This window comes from Delphinapterus leucas, chromosome 13 (assembly GCF_059928025.1).
Source record: "Delphinapterus leucas isolate spDelLeu-1000000601 "Yukka" chromosome 13, BTC_Dleu_Yukka2, whole genome shotgun sequence".
Classification (NCBI taxonomy): domain Eukaryota; kingdom Metazoa; phylum Chordata; class Mammalia; order Artiodactyla; family Monodontidae; genus Delphinapterus; species Delphinapterus leucas.
This window is the reverse complement of record NC_143141.1, coordinates 67195315-67212263: the sequence shown is the minus strand read 5'-3', so window position 1 is coordinate 67212263 and position 16949 is coordinate 67195315.

Below are 16949 nucleotides of genomic sequence, written 5' to 3'. Positions count from 1 at the left end.
CCCAGAAAGGATCTACTTCTTAGGAGGGTGTGAGGTACCTCCTTGGATTGGCCTTTTAAGTTAAAGCTGTCTTCTTGGGCAGAAACTCAAATTACCCCATGCTCTATCATGGTAAGTGGTTCATATTTAGGCCCTTGGCACATATTATTTTGCTGCTGGCGCATGGGGTTTAATCCCATTTCAACATGCTGTTGCATTAAAATGGGCAAAATGAAGCGATGTAGCATGGTGGTTAAAAGCAAAGGTTTTGTGGTTCAAGTCCTGGTTCTGCAACTAAATAGCTGTGTGACTTTGAGCAACTTAACTTCTCTGAGCCTCGATTTCTTTATCCATAATGTGGAATGATAGTACCTAATTCAGAGGCTTGTTAGGAGGGCAAAATGATTAAAAGATCTAGAACATATACACTCAACCAACAGGTGATACTACATCTGAACTACAATTTCTTAGCAGTGATGTGGTCCTGGGATTTACCTGTGCTATGAGAAGAAGCAAGTGGTTCAACCTGCTCACCTTTACATGCATAGTTATGAAACCAGTTTTCAAAAACACTCCATTCAGCCATTTAAGGAGAGTTCCTTATTTTCTGGGCAATGTTTGTAATTTCCAAACTGTCTTTATTTATAATTTCTCATGTCATCTTGGAGATATCACTGTAAGGTAGGCAAAAGAAGTATTATTATATTCTTCTTTTTGCAGATAAGGTGTTTTTTTTGTTTGTTTGTTTTGCTTTTGCAGTACACGGGCCTCTCACTGTTGTGGCCTCTCCCGTGGCGGAGCACAGGCTCCGGACGTGCAGGCTCAGTAGCCATGGCTCACGGGCCTAGCCGCTCTGTGGCATGTGGGATCTTCCCAGACTGGGGCACGAACCTGTGTCCCCAGCATCGGCAGGCTGACTCTCAACCACTGCGCCACCAGGGAAGCCCAGGTGTTTTTTAAAAAAAATTTTCTTTACTGTTTTGGCTGCATTGGGTCTTAGTTGCAGCATGCAGGCTCTTCATTGTGGCACACGGACTGCTCTCTAGTTGTGGCGTGTGGGTTTTTTGCTCTCTCTAGTTGTGGTGTGCAGGCTCCAGGGAGCATGGGCTCTGTAGTTTGCGGCACTCGGTTTCTCTCGTTGAGCCGCACCAAGCTCAGTAGCTGCGGTGCATGGGCTTAGTTGCCCCACAGCATGTAGGATCTTAGTTCCCCGACCAGGGATGGAACCCACGTCCCCTGCACTGGAAGGAGGATTCTTTACCACTGGACCACCAGGGAAGTCTCCAGATAAGGTGTTTGAGTTGTAGCAGGGACAAAGGTCATAATGACAGTGCTGGACTGAGAACCTAGGTTATCTGCCTTCCCAGTGCTTTTCAGGCTGTGTTGGCTGCCCTCCTCTGTCATAACATCATTTGTTAAATGAACTCTGCATTAAGGTGAAAGGATGCTATTCCCTGTGGTGACAGTTCAGTGGGAGGCTTTAGAAGAGAGAAAAGTTTCTTGCATGGGGTTTCATCTGCGCAGGTGGCCTTCCCAAGTGAGTGCGCAGGAATGCCTCTGGTGCAGTACAAGCCTGCTCTGTCCCATTAGGGCACTAGTCCCTCCTTTCCTTCAGACAGCGTCAGTTTCTTTAAAAATTACCCTGTTGACATGCCATTAACAGAGCAGAACATGTTGACATCCAGCTGTTGCTTTCATTACATATTTTAATTGGTCTCACACTGTTTTCCCCTCACTGTTTTGTACTGTGTTGGTTTAACTCTGTGTGCGGTCAGCCTGGCTTGAGCTGTAAACCCTTTATGAGGGGAACTTGCTGATGTGTGGAAAGTCACAGGCAGCTGGCTGGACCCAGCTGGCAAGTCTGGAATATTCCAGCTCCAACCTTAACCATTCAGTGATTTTGTTTGCTCTTTTAATATCTCCTTTTTAAAACTTCAATCCCTGAAAATTTAGAGAAGGACTATTTCTCTGGGCAAGCCTCTAACAAAATTTATTCTTAAGGTACAAATAGCCTATGTTAAACTGAAAATTAGGATGAAGGTGGGAATGAAGGATGTTTGGCAGTTATTGCTGTTGGAAAATAAAAAATCTCAGTGATCCTGAGTTGGGCGATTGTGCTCTAGTCAGTGTCACTAATTAACAACTGAGCAGTGGCCCAGTGCAGACAATGCCCTTGGAGGAGGACAGAAGTCCAGATGGTAGGCTATGATCCAGAAGTTTGGACATCAGTCAAGAATGCAAGGTGATTACAAGGTGACCAAGAAAGATAGGACAGCTGGCATTTACAGAAGGCCCTCTTCATTGTACCTGCAGGTGGTAACTGCTTACTTGGGGTAGTGAGTAGCTGAGATAGCAGTTTGCTTTATCTACAAAGAACCATAAGGTAAAACTTATTCATATCTCATAGCTTAGCTTGGATTCTCAGTTATACTCAACCTGAGCTTTTGTACAGGGAAAAAAGAAAACACACACAAACACATGTACACACACACACAACAAAAACATGGGGCAGGGTTCCTTTAGGAACCAATGACTTACTTGTTTGTTTAACCAGTGAGCAACTACCATCTTCTAAGTACTGTTATAACTGTTCTAGGATCATGTAGAAATGAGGCCATTACCATCAAGGAATCCATTAGAAGAGATAAACTATCATGAGTAATTTTAATATAAATAGAATGTGGTAAGTTTCACAAAGGTTAAAGAAAATAAAGTATCACAGGGATAAGAGATTTCTTCTGAAGGATTTATTTAAAACACCAACAACAATTCTTGCAATAAAAGAAAAATAGGTTTTATTCTTTTAGGTGCTAATTACCTCAGCTGTCTATTGTACTTACATTCACTAAATAAATAATGCCATCCTAAGCTGTGACAAAAACAAGAGTTCTTTTTTACAAAATTTTGACTTGAAATCTATGTTATTGGTCTGTTTTGATATATAAGGCATAAAAAGATCGGATCCTCATAGAAGGCACAAAATTTACTTATTTATTCTGCCTTAAAAGGTCAAAACTGGACAAAGGGATGTGTAGTTAGCTGATTTGTTTTCCTATATACCTGCTCCATTGCCCTGCAGAAAATAATCATTTTTTTAAACTCAAGGTTGATGGATAAAAGGATGAAAAGGAGAAGGATGTGACTTGAATTCACACATACTGTGTTTCTCAAAATCTGAAAACCTTCATTGTATTATAAAGGTCTAAATGAAGCACAAAGTAATGTTCAGCTGGAACCATGAAAATTAGCTTTAAAACTCATCAGTACTATAAAGACCCTAATTCCTCTAAATTGCAGTAGATTGAGATTTAGTTTGTCCAGATGCCCTTGGGTAACAAGAATAGGTAAAACCAAAGCAATGTGACACATCTGGAAGTTGCTGAGTTGAATATCAGATGTGAGCAAAACTTCCAAAGCCATGATTAAATACAAGGAGTAGCCCCTCGGTACCCTTTTTTTCTAGGTAGGATAAAGTCTTATAAATGTGACCTCAGTACTAAATAAAAGTCATCCTAATTAAAGAGAATTTGCGAATGATAATAAAATCCTGGGATGAGTCTTTGGGCATGATATTCCCTAAGGAGGTGAGCCACATTTCAGTATATACTGCCAAATATTTTTGAGGTTGAATTGCTCTGGGGCTCATTATCAATGGGTTTTCATCTATTCTTTTTGAATCAGTGATTTCCTTTGTTGGATATAGACTGTCTTTGTATTCTCTTGACACTCATACCAAAAGATGATTTAGAAATTCTGTTTGCTAGAAAAATACATCAGGTGAGTCATTCTGTCCATTAACCACCTCTGTTCTTCACTTTTGTGTGCAGTGTGCTCTCTCCAGTGGAGTTAACCTAACTCTGTGCTGGGATTGATTTCTACTTGAAAAGTAAATGTTTGTTTCTAGTCTCAGCAGTTCCTCAATCTCTTTCTCTTTGTACCCACTTCCTTCTATGGTTCTCCCCATAACCATCCTTATCCAAACTGTTATTTAGGACTTTTAAGTCATCAAGGTGAAAAGGAAGAATATTGGATTTCAGAATGAAAACCTTAGCTCTAACACCAAATTCCTTACCAAGAATTTTCCAAACCACTTAGGTATAACGACTGTTAGTTTTTATTCCTCAGTTGTGTTATCTGTTTTTTGGTAACTATGCATCAAATATATACATCTGCCATATATTTTTCTATCTCTTAATTTCACTTTTATTAGGTCAATTACTGAAGGGTCATTCAAATTTGCAGATGAACCAACCTATCTGAAAGACATGTACCACTGCAAGTTTGTTTGAAATAGAGGCTTGTTCTTTTCTTTTTTAAATGCAAGGCAAGGAATTAACTGTAGTAGCCAGTTGAGGTTTTCTTTAATTCTAGAAGTGGAGAACATATGTATATGGTAAACTTTTAAGTAGTAAGAGAGTCACACATTTTTAAGATTAAAATAGTTAAGCTGGCAGATGTCTGTGGTGCTATTTATAGTCTTTATTACTGAATGTGTCTGATATTAATTGTGTTAAGTGTTAGATGTTAAATCCAGAGGACTGCTCTGACTTATGGACTTGATATATTTTTACTGGATGATCAAATATAACAAAGCTGAGTTTTACCTTCTTGACAAACATAGATAATTTTTAAAAAAAATTTTATTGGAGTATAGTTGATTTACAACATTGTGTTAGTTTCAGGTGTACAGCAAAGTGAATCTCTTATATATGTATATCTCCACTCTTCTTTTTGTAATATTCTTTTCCCATGTAGGCCATCACAGGGTATTCAGTACAGTTCCCTGTGCTATGCAGCAGGTTCTTATAAGTTATCTATTTTATATATAGTAGTGTGTAACATAAAAAAAAAATTAAAAAGATATTCTGAACTATTTGGGATGCTCTAGTCTACAGCATTAGGGAGACAACTTGGGTAGATAAGTGTGGATAAGCTGTGAAGGGAGGTATTCAAATCTTTACTCTCTCACTAGCTATTTCTGAGCTTTTTGGCAAATTGTTCAAATTCTTTAAGCCTGTTTTCTCTCACCAGTAAAATGGGGATGACAATTATATTTATTTCAGACAGTTCTTATGAAAAATTTCATGTAAAGTGTTTAACACATTGCCTAACACATACTAAGTAATTGAAAAATAGCTATTTCTTTTTGTAGGCAGAATCACAACTATTTTGTAACACACCTTTCCAAAACTGAATTAATTTAAGACTTCATGGAAACATTTAGCCAGTAAGTCATCACTTATTAAAGCAGACACACTGGGGCAATTCTTTAAATTGTTTCTATTTATCAAAAGTTAACCGGATAGATATTATTTAGAGATAGTTCAGCTGGTAACATACACCCCAAACACTTTTAAGGATTTGGATAACACTTTCTTGTTAATATGATGCAGAACTTGAAAACCTCAATCAATCACTGGCTCAAAAAATCAAAAGCTCTTGTCCAGAAATAATGACTTATTTTATAGGTGCAAGCATCACTGTGTCTTGACAGTTGATTTAAAGCCTTTGTCTAGTATATCCAATGCCTGGGCTTCCCCAGAGATGTTTCTGTTCATCTATTTTTTTTCCTTTGAATGGGCAACACTTTCTTGTTTCTTTGCATGCTTTGTGATCTTTTCTTGTCAAAAACTAGACAATTAAATATTACAATATGGTAACTTTGGAAATAAGGTTCTTTTCCTCCCTCAAGGTTTGCTATTCTTGATTGTTGAAGGTTGCAATCAACTGTTTAGTTACTTTTCCAAACTATTTTTGCAATAACTGTATTCCTTGTTGTGTGTACTCACTGAGTTCTATTCAGCTAGTGTTAACGATAAAAATTTTCTCTATCACACCGGGAACTAAAACAAACAAACAAAACCTACCCCATTTTTTTCAGATGGCTCCATGCTGTGGCACTTCTTTAACATTTAGCTAGGCCATTTACAACTTTGTCTTAGCCTTCACTTCATGCCTGCATTGAGCCTAGAGAGCAGCCAAAGGAGAAATCATAGAGTCTTCTCAGGTATTTTATGAGCATGTATTCTGCCCTGAGTATGAGCATGGCTTCCTAAATTCCTAAGTTTACATGGGTGGGTTTTGAAAGTGCTACTTTCCCAAAGAAACATTGTCCCCAGCTTTTGCTTTCAGGCTTTAGGCTGTATTTTGTATGTCTCAGCCATAGCCTTTTATTCCAGGAGGCTGTGGATTTTCTTTTCATTTTATGAATACAATGTTTTTGAGGAGTGCCTGCCATTATTTTGCCCTCAGTGACTCCAAGTTAAGTGAAACAGAGATGAGTGTCTTGCATGAGTCCTTCAGATAACCCCCATACAGGTTAGAATAGACAAACCCAGTAATTTCAGTTAAGGTCTGCTCTGCTCCCTCTGGAACCATGTACCAAGGTCCCACACTGGGAATGCAGGCTGCCATCTTCAGGACACTTGTTAAACTGAGGAGGGAATGGGACAAGGGCAAGTAAAAATACCAAGGTTTCCTACTGTTTTCAAGTTACTTTTTTTTTTTTTAATCAGCATTTTCTTGGTTACTATAAACTTTTTATTGTTTTCCAGAGTTCTGACAAAGTTGGTTCTGACAAAGTTGGTTCTGACAGTCTGCTTGTCTTTTGTTTTTGTGGAGCAACAGGCTTCCTACTCCATCATTTTGCTAATGTTAGTCCTTCTTCTATCTCTTTCGAAGTGGATTGACTTAACATCTGGACAAAGTTATGAGTATATTTTACATATTTTTTTCACTAAAAAGTTGTGTCCTGATCCTTCTCAGATATAGTTGCTAAAGCTAACATTATTCATTTCAGCACATAACATAAAGCCTTGTCCTAATGTATTTATAATATATTTAAAATTATTATCTTACTAGATCATCAGCTATTAAAACCTTGCTCAATAAAACAGCACTAGGACAAGGTATTAGGTATGCTGATCATTCATTCACATAGTAAAAGCATATTGAGCGTCCAATGCACTCCAGGCATTGTAAGAATAGATCTTGAGTATTTAAAGTTAAATATGGCATGGTCCCTGATCCTGAGCTACTTAGACATGCAAACAAGTAATGAAAATACACTGTGATAAATATTATAAAGTTGTGTATAAAATGCTGAAGGAACCTGGAGAAGTCAGAGAAAAATTCTATGGAGAGAATGGCAAGATTTCAAAGAAGAGGAGACTGTTATTCAGAGCTTTAGAAGATGAGTTGGGATTTAGCAGGCTTTCATGATGAGATGTGGTATTCCAGATTGAGTGAACCGCATGTACAAAGACTTAAAACCTTGAAGCACAGCCTATTATGGGAACAGAAAACAGGTTAGCTGGGCTACAAGAATGGACCTGTGGTAGAAGCTGCAGGAAGGAAGGCTAGAAAGTTAGGCTGTGACCTGATCATGAGAGGCATTGTGTTCCATGCTAAGGAGTTTAGACTTGATCCTGTAGAGAGAAGAATGACATGATTCCCCAAATTAAGACTCCCACATTCTTCCTCTGTAAATCCAAAACACTCATTTTTTGGATGAGGAGAACTAAATGGCTTTTCTGTGAAAGATATTTTATGTAGAGTGAGGGACCCAGGGATGAATAAGACATGATTTTTGGCTTTCAATTAGTTTACAATCCATTAGGCATTACTACTACTCTCCTCTTTCTGTGTTACCTATATTTGCCATTCTACTCAAATGACCAATCCTGCTCCTATTAATTCCATTCTTAAGAGACAACTTTACCATCTACTTTATTAGAAGGAAAATAAAATACTAGATGCCATGAGCTACCTCTGATTATTTTCCTTCCCACCTCACATTTTTCAGTTACTATATTTTTATCACTCCTCCCTTTCTTTACAACCCAGCCTCTTAGCAAAAGCTGCTCTCCTTCTAAATATAGTTTCTCTTTATATCCTGAATTATATCATTTATCATATATGAATTATATCATTTAATCCTTTGAGATCTTCATTGATGATCATCTCTCTTGCTTGCGTTTCAATTCATTCCAGTCTCTCTTCTTTCTTTATCTGCAAAAAGCCTTGGATGTCTTCATTTTCTCATCACTTAACTCATTTATTGGAATCCCTCAAATAAGAAGCCAACCTTCCCAAACTTCTACTAAAATTGTACTCTTAAAAACATCAGTGATATCCTAGTTAGCCTACTAGGAACCTTAGCTCCACCCCAGTGTTCACCTTCTCATCAGTAATTGACATGTCCCACCTCCTTTGGTTTCCAATAGTCCTCTGTTTGGATTGCCATGGATACTCTTCTTCAGCTACAGTGGGCTTTCCTCTTCTTCAAAGATATCAAAGCTTTCAAAGACAGGAACATGCTTGTTCCTGTCTCAGGGCCTTTGTCTTTGCCATTCCTTTTGCCTAAACTCCTCTGTCACAGATTTTCACCAGGTCATTTTCTTCTTACTATACAAGTCTCTACTCAATGTCACTTTCTTTGTGGGGCTGTCCTTTAACACTCTATGTGTGTATACTCCTCTTCTGCAATCTTAACTTATTGCATTATCTTCGTGCAACCCTCTTTTGTCTTCATAGCACTTAACCGCTACCTTAATGTCTTTGTTGTATTTGTCTTATTTTTTTCCTCCTCATAAGTACATAAGATCCTTGAACAAAGGTATCTTCTATCTTTCTATATGGACTTGATGACATGGGGTGGCAGGGCAAAGCTGGGACAAAGTGAGAGTAGCATCAACATATATACACTACCGAATGTAAAATAGTTGGCTGGTGGGAAGCAGCAGCATAGCACAGGGAGATCGGCTTGGTGCTTTGCAATGACCAGAGGGGTGGGATAGGGAGGATGGGAGGGAGGCTCAAGAGGGAGGGGATATGGGGACGTGTATACGTATGGCTGATTCGCTTTGTTGTGCAACAGAAACTAACATGGTATTGTGAAGCAATTATACTCCAATAAAGATCTATTTTTAAAAAATGTGAATGATAGATTAAAAAAAAAAGTACAGGCAGTAAAAGTCCTTCAACTTTCCTGTTCCTGCTTACTTAATTTGTTGTCAGAATACCTAGGTTTCTCTGAAGTGTAGATATTTCTGATGGACCTAAATAAACTACCCTTTAACTTCATCTAGTATGAGATCCATGCCTCTCATAATTTCTTCTAATTCTAGGAGATGCTTTTTCCTTGTCTTTTCAATACCTTATTATCTCTCAGAGAGTTTAAAACCCTTGGAGCTTTTGCTTCGATCAGTAGAAAGAGAAAGACTAAGATAAGCATCATACTAACCACATTGTTTTAGAATTGCACATTTACACATGCCTATTCTAGGATAATAAATGTTTTCCTTTTCCTATTTTATCTGAGGTATCTGTAAAGGTTTTTGGCACATAGTTGATGTGCTAAAATATCTGCTGCTACAAGTTAGCTAGTGTGTTAATATGTGCTTTTCCTTTGTCATGCAGAAAGGAAATTCTCAGCTGTTTGCTTCTCCAACTTTTCTTTGTTTTGCTTACTCCTCTTCCTGATCAATATTATAGACTAAAATTTCCATTAAATTCATTAGTTCCCATAGGGAAGCATGTTACATAGGATCAGATACATTTGCTTTCTGAGACAATTTTCTTACTAAAAGAATTTCAAGAGGGAAACATCCCAGCTTACATTGGATCATAATGTCTAAATGCCTTTAAGAAGACCTTAACACATATTAACTTCATAAGTAGAAATGCAATGGTCAAGCACTTAGATTTTGTAGAGCCATGAATAATCTTCTACTTTTAGTCAAGGATGAAATATTTTCATATGGTTTTCTCCCTAAGGCTTGTTTGAAGTATTGAATAAATGGGTGTAGCATCCACAATCTCTCTTACCTGCATTACCTAACCAGATGTCATGACTATGTGGTTCTTCGGTATCATTTTTACCTACGGCTCTTAACACAAGCACTGTCTGCCAGATAAATTACTTTCCAATCAAAATCTCACTTCTAGCTTCTGAATAGCCACTTTCTACATAATTTTTATATTTGAATTTGGTCCCATTATCGTAAAATTGAAGTTTGGATCCCTGGTACTTTTGCGTCTAGGGTGACATTCAAGAACAACAAAATGTTAACTTGGATCCTGTTTCTTCTCAGGACTCTTACTCTATTGGTTAGTCCCTAAGAGAAGACTCTCCTGGCTTTCCTTCTGCCTCTATGGCTACCATGTCTCTTTTTTGCATTACTAATATAGCTTCCTTACCTCAAACATTACATTTAGGTATTCTTCAAGGCTTGGTTCTATACTATAGTTTCTCTATATTTTCTCTTAAGCAAACTTACACACACCAGTAACTTTACTAACCATCATAGGCACATGGCTTATAAATATATATTTCTACTCCATGCTCCGGGCATATATAGGCAACTGCTTTTTTGTCATTTTGGGAGGGATGTCTCAAAGACACTTAAGACTCAACTTATACAAACTAAACTCATGATTGTGTTCCCCAAAACTGTTCCTATTATTTTGTTTCCTATTTCAGTGAAGAGTCTAACTATCCACCTTCTGGTACAAACAAAAACTAAAACTCATCCTTTTCAACTATTTCTTTTCTTTCCCATGTCAAATCTATCACCAAATATTGTCTTATTAAATCTCCTAAGTACCTGAATCTTCCCTCTTCTCTATGAGTGAGAAAACCCTAGTCCTAGCTACTAGTCTCACTAAAATACTATAAAATACTACTGTGTTCATCTACTTACATCTTCTTTTACTTCCTTATAATCCTTCCTCCACATGGCATGGGACAAAAATCTACTAACATGATGTAGATCAGCTATTTTCCAAGTGTCATTTGGGAATCTCTTCAGGGATTCTACAAGGTCAAAATTATTTTCTTATTAATACTACAACTTTTTTGCTCTCATTCTCTCTCATTGGACTGGTGTTTTCCATGGCAACCTGACCTGTAATATTGCAACAGAATGAATGTAGAAGCAGATGTGAGAATCCAATTATCTTCTATTAGGGCAAATATTAGAGGGGCTTGCAAAAACAAACAAAAAATCACTCTTCTCACTAATTGTTTTTTGTTTTGATATACATAGTTTTAAAAAATTTTTGTTTTATAGTGGAGTATAGTTGATTTACAATGTTGTGTTAGTTTCAGGCATGCAGCAAAGAGATGTAGTCATACATATATCTTTTTTTTTTTCAGATTATTTTCCCACATAGATTATTACAGAGTACTGAGTAGAGTTCCCTGTGCCATACAGTAGATCCTTGTTGGTTATCTATTTTATATACAGTAGTGTGCATATGTTAATCCAAACCTTCTAATTTATCCCTCCCCCCACCTTTCCCCTTTGGTAACCATAAGCATAGTTTTCTTAAAAAAATAAAAATGTCATTCATGATTCATGTTAACATGTCATAGATTTATTTTTGTTATTTTAAATGAATGAATCTTTTAAACTTTCTCAGGTTTAATTTATAAGATAGTATTGATAGCTATAACACAGAAAAGCTCTTTGGAGTTCTAGCTCTTAAGAGTATAAAGAGTTCCTGAAACTAAAGCATTTGGAGAGCACTGGCCTAGGCCAACAATGACCTGGTCACTACCTAACTTTCCAAATTCATCTTTCTCCATAACACATCTCTCTTTTTCTACTGCATCAGTCCCTTGTTCTTGCCTTATTCCCTTCCAAGACAGGTCATTCTGCCAGAAAGCCTTTTTCCTACCTTCTTTATCCAGTAAACTTGAAGTTATTCCTCAAATTTCATCATCTCAGTTGTCATTTCCTTAGGCAAGCCTTCCTGATCTTCTTGAATGGGTCAAGTTAAGTGTTTTAGGGTCTCATAGCCTTTGTACCTCTCATTCACTGTTATGGTTATGATAGAACATTTGTTTTCACCATTATTTTGTCAATATCTAAAGACCCACTAGCTAAAATTGCCATGAGATCAAGAATCAAGTCTATTTTTGTTCAACACTGAAGCTCCAGTGCCTAGCATGGTACCTGGCACCTGGTAGAAATTTATGGAATGAATAAACTGGATGAGCTGGAAAACATGTAGTGGTACAAAGGGTAGAAGTAAAATACAAAAATAAAACCAAGAGATTCTCAAGTTATTTAAGAATTTCACAAGGATTTGGACAGAAAGAGACAAGTCTAATGAGCCATCTAGAAGGAAAAATGAGGTGAGAAAGGCCCAGGGATAGAAAAGCACCAATTGGAAAATTATATTTATCAAGAAGTAAGAGCATATTGAAGGGAGTAATAGGAGATAAGATTGGAAAGATGAGCAAGAGCCAAATGTTCAGGGTCTTGGACTATAACCTCAGAAATTTGAGCTTCAAATCATAAACAATGGAGAATCTAATAAGTGCCTGTGGAAAGTTCTGGCAGGAAAAATAGTGCATTTTGGGCATATTTATCTACTAGTAGTATGTGAAACAAATTAAAATAGTGGTGGTAAAACTAGTTGGGGAGCACCTGAACTTCTGCATAAAATTTCTCTGCAGGATTTGTGGCCACATAAAATCAGTTTTCAGAGACCAGGCATGACTTACACGGTGCTGAGATAAATATCTTAAAATAATAAAGCTTCAATAGAATAGGCTTTCTTTATCACAGTCTTCCAAGTTATTTCCTAAAACTAAAGAGTGTTTTTATAATAGAGTGAACACAGATTTTTGTATGTCAGTGTCCAGTGGAATGGTTCTGGAAACTTACTTTTCTGTTGTGGTGGATATGATACATGTTTACTCCCCTGCATGACCCGCTCTGGGAAGCTTCAATTGTGCATCTGGTCATGTGATGTTTCATCCCTTTATGGTACATTCACCAACTGCATTGTAAACGTCCTCACTCCAGGTTGAATTTTTATATACTTGGAATCATGTTGGAACCAAAACTCCAATAACTTGAACTGAAATGAAAGGTGAGACTGTTTATTTTCATTTTCTCTTAAGCAAGTTTATAGTCAGATTGCCTGAAGGAATCACAATATCAGTGAGCTCTATAAATGGTTGTTCTACAGGAAGAGCATGTGAGCTGAGCCTGTTTTAAAAATTGAACAAATGAGAACATGAAGCTTTATGCCCTGAAACTTTGCTAATAATTTTTCATGTCGGTTTTCCCAGAGCCTTAAGTGGCTACACAAATGAGAGAAGAAAGGCCATTAGCATTATGGGGAATATTTTCCCCCTACATTAGAAATGGAAGAACCTTATAATTTATCTTTTAAGGTGCTGGAATGCATTTGATACATCTAATCTGTGGGGACTACCATTTATTTATTGCTTACTCTGGGCTAGCACTATATTGGGTTCTTTAAATATAGTTTTCAGTTTAACCCTCATAAAACCCTGGATAGCAGTAGTCTTATTTTTATCTCCATTAAAGGAATGATGATTCTGAGGGAAAATTTAAGTAACTTCTCCAAGTTCACATAGCTAGTAAGGGTTGGAGCTGGGCTTTTCTGATCCATTCATTTACTCAAAAAAGACTTTGGGGAGTCATGAGTGAATAAGACCCCTCCTCATAGAGCTTATATTCTAGAGTCAGAGAAAGATTCAAACAATCAGCAAGCAAATAAATAACTAAGGAACATGTTTTCCTGGAGATATGAAGTCTGTGATGAAAAATAAAGCACAGTGAGAGGAGAGTGAAGGGATAATTTTTATCCTGTTTTTTGATAGAGTGATGAAATCAGTCTTCCCTGGGGCAATGACATTTGAACTGAGCTTTGAATGGAGTGATGAATCAAACCTTATGAATGTTTTAGGGAAAAGTTTTCTCAGTAAAGACCCTAAAGATAGAAAGTAGTGACATAATCCCCTCACAGCAAGAAAGCCAGAGTGGCCGGAGCAGTATGGGCACAGGCAGAGCGGTGGGAAATGAATCTGGAGTGTTAGTTAGGCATAGATCATGAAGGCTCTTGTTGGCTATAATAAAAAGTTAGGATTTAATTTGTCAGAGTGATGGGAAGCCATTGGAAGCTTTTGAATAGGGAATTGGTGTGTTTTATATGAGTTGATGTGAGATTGGGGGATAAAGGAGGAAAAGCGTAGAACTTGGGAGACCAAGTAGAGGACCACTGCTAGGGAATGTCTTGGTGGTGAGGACTAGGGTAGTCGTAGAGGTGCTCAGAAAAAACCGTCAAGGCATACTTATTGAAATGAACTAAATTTAACTTCTTGTGCTATTGATATTTCCCACAAACTTCTCATTTATTTCTTGATTTCCAGTCCTACTGCTATGAAGGGAAAACTATTTCTCTCTACTCACAACACTTCTAACACCAAATGTGTGAGATTTTCCCCCCACTTACCAATTATCCAACACCAGCTGGGTATCCTAGAATTCAATTCCATTCTGGCACTACCTACCCAGAGTTAGTGTCAGATCCTACACGTTAAGGGCTCAGTCTCACAGGATTGCCCCCCTTCAGTTCCAGTCACAAGTCTGGGCCTCCCATATTTTCAACCAACTGGCTATAAATTAGAAGTTCCCATGCCCTCCTCATCAAGTGTGATAATTTGATAGAATGGCTCACAGAACTCAGGAAAAAAGTTCACTTACAATTACTGGTTTACTGTAAAGAATACAGCTCGGAACAGCCAAATAAAAGAGATACATAGGGCAAGATATGTGGAAAGAGACAGGGCACTTCCATCCTTCTCTGGATGTACCGCCCCTAGCACCTCCATGTGTTCACCAACCTGGAAGCTCTCCAAACCCCTTCATTTATGGCTTTTACAGAGATTTCAGTACATAGTCATGGTTGATTAAATCATTGACCATTGGTGATTAACTCAATTTCTAGCCTCTCTCCTGTCCTCAGAGGTTTGGGCCGGGTTGAAAGTTCCAATCCTGGATAATGCCTTGGTCTTTCTGGTAACAGCCCTTATCCTGGAGCGATCTAGGGACCTCCAGCCACCAGTCATTTCATACAAAAAGACATTCTTATCTTTCTAGAGATTCCAAGTGTCAAGAACTGGAGTCAAATACCAAATATTAGAACAAAAGATGTTCCTAGCACTGCTATTACTCAGAAATTTACCAGATTTTTAGGAGCTCTGCCTCAGAAACCAGGGGCAGAGATTAAATATATATTTCTCATTATGTCACATGCTGGTACCATAATCTAGGCTCTTACCTCTTGGTTCTTAGATTATTATCTGATTATTATCATATTGTCATAGATTATTATAACAGATTTTCCTGATTTCTTTCATTCATAAATTTAATCCATCCATTATACCTAGTTAAAATTATTTATTTCAATAATTATTTACTAATTAAAATTCTTTAGTATAATTCCAGTGAGAGATTTCAGATCAAGATTTGTCTTTTCATTATTATAAGAATACTCATATTCACTCCTGTCTTTATACCTTTTCTCAGATGCTGGCCTTCGTTTTTCAAAAAGGGAGCTATTTCTTATTTACAATTGATGTGCCTTTCCAGGTTGAATTGGAATCACCTTGCCTTCCCCCTAAACTTTCTCCCCAAGCTCTTCCTTATTTGACATTCTACAGTAATTATTGTCTATACAATTCATCCCAGAACTAAATTATATGTTGTTTTTTCATTTATTTAAGTATTCATACATTTGCACATTTGTTAATTGAATTAGTTAATTCACTCATTCATTTGACAAATATTTATCAAGAACCTATTATGTGCTAGGCTTTCCTCTAGACTCTGGACAAAGTGTGGACAAATATATTTTTTAAATCAACTTTATTGAAGTTAATTTACATTCAGTAAAATGCACAGATTATAAGTGAAGAGTTCAGTGAGTTTTTACAAATACTCACCCCTGTGTAAACTGTGCCACACTCAAGATGTAAAATATTCCCATCATCTCCAAAGTCCAAAAGTCTCTTTGTGCACCTAATAGTCTGCCCCGCCCCCACCCAACACCCCTGTCTCCGCCCATCACCATAACTTATCATGATATTTAAACTTCAAAAAAATGAAGTCATACCACATGATATCTTTAATTTTGGCTTCTTTTGCTCATAATTATGTCTGCAAGATTAATCTGTTACATTTTTCACATATTGTACATATTTTATTGACAAGTATTATTCCATTGTACAAATATCCACATATTTCTTTATTACCTGTTACTGGATATTTGGATTGTTTTTAATTTCTTGCTATTGTGAATAATGCTGCTATAAACATTTGTGTACAAATATTTCTCTTAAAGGAATTTTACATTTTTCTTCATTAAACCTATGGATAGAATTGCTGAATCACATGGAAGGTATATATTTCAAAGTATAAGAAACTTTCAAACTGTTTCCCTAACTAGTTGTATCACAGAAGTGGAGAGTAGAACAGTGGTTACCAGGGGCTGGGGATTTGAGAGAAATGAGAAGATGCTGGTCAAATGGTACAAAGTTGTAGTTATATAGGATGAATAAGTCTAGGGAACTAAAGCACAGGCATGAGGATTATGCTTAATAATACTATATGGAACACAAGAAATATGCTAAGAGAAAAGGAAAACAAATTAATGACTTCTAGTGTAAGCTTTGACATGTAAGGAGCTTGGAAGTTATCACCCTTGTCCTCACAAAAAAAAGCCCCCAGAATTGAAAATTAATGGCGTTTCTTAGATCTATCAGGGAATTGAGGTCACAGGGCAAACCACCACTCTGAAATCTGGAGAGACAAGTGAATTAAATGGAGAGATCCACAGCTGAGATTAGCTAAAGTAAAGCAGAAACCCCTGTAACCATAAACAGGTGGGAACACTTACATGGTAACCGTCAATAGAAACATATCAAACCAAAATGCAAAGAGAAAAAAGAATAATAATGATAAAAAGAACAGCATATCTAAGAGTTATGAACAAATATAAAAAATATAACATACTAGTAATGGGCATACACAGAAGGAGAATAAAAAGAGAAAGGAGCTGAAGAAACATTTAAAGCAATAATGGCTAAGAATTGTCCAAAATTAATAATACTAATTGTAACAAGTATACCACATTAATGCAAGATG